The sequence below is a fragment of the Arachis stenosperma genome, chromosome 5 (assembly GCF_014773155.1).
Source record: "Arachis stenosperma cultivar V10309 chromosome 5, arast.V10309.gnm1.PFL2, whole genome shotgun sequence".
NCBI lineage: Eukaryota > Viridiplantae > Streptophyta > Magnoliopsida > Fabales > Fabaceae > Arachis > Arachis stenosperma.
Window position 1 is genome coordinate 74,096,757 of NC_080381.1, and position 2,424 is coordinate 74,099,180.

At 40.6% G+C, this 2,424-nt stretch overlaps 1 non-coding gene across 1 annotated transcript; it reads right to left on the minus strand.

The window, feature by feature from the left end:
- Nucleotides 1–368: 368 nt before the first annotated feature.
- Nucleotides 369–475, minus strand: LOC130984630 (small nucleolar RNA R71). Its single transcript, XR_009088548.1, has one exon. It is a non-coding gene; the product is annotated as a small nucleolar RNA R71 (small nucleolar RNA).
- Between the last annotated feature and the right edge of the window lie 1,949 nt (nucleotides 476–2,424).

A 2,424-nucleotide genomic window follows, 5' to 3' on the forward strand; every position in this document is an offset into this window, starting at 1 on the left:
GAAAGATGCTTGGTGACTTTACTGCACCAAATTCCAAATTACATGGAAGAAGCATATCAATCCTTGCCATTGGAGCAAACAATTTTGAGCTGAAGCCTCAATTAGTTTCTCTAATGCAACAAAATTGCAAGTTTCATGGACTTCCATCAGAAGATCCTTTTCAGTTCTTAACTGAATTCTTACAGGTCTATGATGCTGTTAAGACCAATGGGGTTGATCCCGAGGTCTATAGGTTTATGCTTTTCCCTTTTGCTGTAAGAGACAGAGCTAGAGTATGGTTGGACTCTCAACCTAAAGATAGCCTGAACTCTTGGGATAAGCTGGTCACGCCCTTCTTGGCCAAGTTCGTTCCTCCTCAAAAGCAGAGTAAGATTAGAGTGGATGTTCAAACCTTTAAGCAAAAAAATGGTGAATCCCTCTATGAAGCATGGGAAAGATACAAGCAGTTGACCAAAAAGTGTCCTTCTGACATGCTTTCAGAATGGACCATCCTGGATATATTCTATGATGGTCTGTCTGAATTGTCTAAGATGTCATTAGACCATTCTGTAGGTGGATCTATTCACCTGAAGAAAACGCCTGTAAAAGCTCAGGAACTCATTGACATGGTTGCTAATAACCTATTCATGTACACCTCTGAGAGGAATCCTGTGAGTAATGGGATGCCTCAGAAGAGGAGAGTTCCTGAAATTGATACTCTGTATGCCATATTGGCTCAGAACAAAATGTTGACTCAGCAAGTCAATATGATTTCTCAGAGTCTGAATGGATGGCAAAATGCATCCAACAGTACTAAAGAGGCATCTTCTAAAGAAGAAGCTTACGATCCTGAGAACCATGCAATGGCAGAGGTGAATTACATGGGTGAATCCTATGGGAACACCTATAATTCTTCATGAAGAAATCATCCAAATTTCTCATGGAAGAATCAACAAAAGCCTCAACAAGGCTTTAATAATGGTGGCAGAAACAGGCTTAGCAATAGCAAGCCTTTTCCATCATCTTCTCAGCAACAGACAAAGAATTCTGAGTAGAGCCCCTCTAGCTTAGCAAACATAGTCTCTAATCTATCTAAGGCCACTTTAAGTTTTATAAGTGAAATAAGGTCCTCCATTAGAAATTTGGAGGCACAAGTGGGCCAGCTGAGTAAGAAAATCACTGAAACCCCTCCTAGTACTCTCCCAAGTAATACAGAAGAGAATTCAAAAAGAGAGTGCAAGGCCATTGACATAATCACAATGGCTAAATCCAAAGAGGAGGAGAAGGATGTGAATCCTAGTGAGGAAGACCTCCTGGGATGTGCTTTGAACAAAAAGGAGTTCCAAACTGAGGAACCTAAGGAATCTGAGGCTCACCTATAGACCATAGAGATTCCATTGAACCTCCTTTTACTATTCATGAGCTCTGAGAACTATTCTTTCTCTGAAGAGGATGAAGATGTAACTGAAGAGCAAGTTGCTCAATATCTAGGAGCCATCATGAAGCTGAATGCCAAGTTGTTTGGTAATGAGACTTGGGAAGGTGAACCTCCCTTGCTCATTAGTGAACTAGATACATGGGTTCAGCAAACTCTACCTCAAAAGAAACAAGATCCTGGTAAATTCTTGATATCCTGTACCATAGGCACCATGACCTTTAATAAGGCTCTGTGTGACCTGGGGTCAGGTATAAATCTTATGCCACTTTCTGTAATGGAGAAGTTGGAGATCTTTGAGGTATAAGCTGTAAGAATCTCATTAGAGATGGCAGACAAGTCAATAAAACAAGCTTATGGATTGGTAGAGGACGTGTTGGTAAAGGTTAAAGGCCTTTACATCCCTGCTGATTTCATAATCTTAGACATTGGGAAGGATGAGAATGAATCCATCATTCTTGGAAGACCCTTCCTAGCCACAGCAGGATCTATGATTGATGTTGACAGAGGAGAGTTAGTCCTTCAATTGAAGGGGGGACTACCTTGTGATTAAAGCTCAAGGTTATCTTTCTGTAAACAAGGAAAAGAGGCACGATAAGCTTCTCTCAATACAGAGTCAAACAAAGCCCCCACAATCAAACTCTAAGTTTAGTGTTGGGAGGCCACAACCAAGCTCTAAGTTTGGTGTTGAACCCCCACATTCAAACTCTAAGTTTAGTGTTGGGAGGTCCCAACAATGCTCTGAAGATCTGTGAAGCTCCATGAGAGCTCACTGTCAAGCTATTGACATTAAAGAAGCACTTATTGGGAGGCAACCCAATTTTTATTTATCTATATTTTTATTGATCTTTTATGTTTTATTAGGTTTATGATCTTGTGGAGTCACAAAACAATTGCAAAAATTAAAAACAGAATCAGAAATAGTAGAAGAAACAGCATACCCTGGAGGAAGAGCTTACTGGCGTTTAAACGCCAGTAAGGAGCATCTGGCTGGCGTTTAACACCAGAAC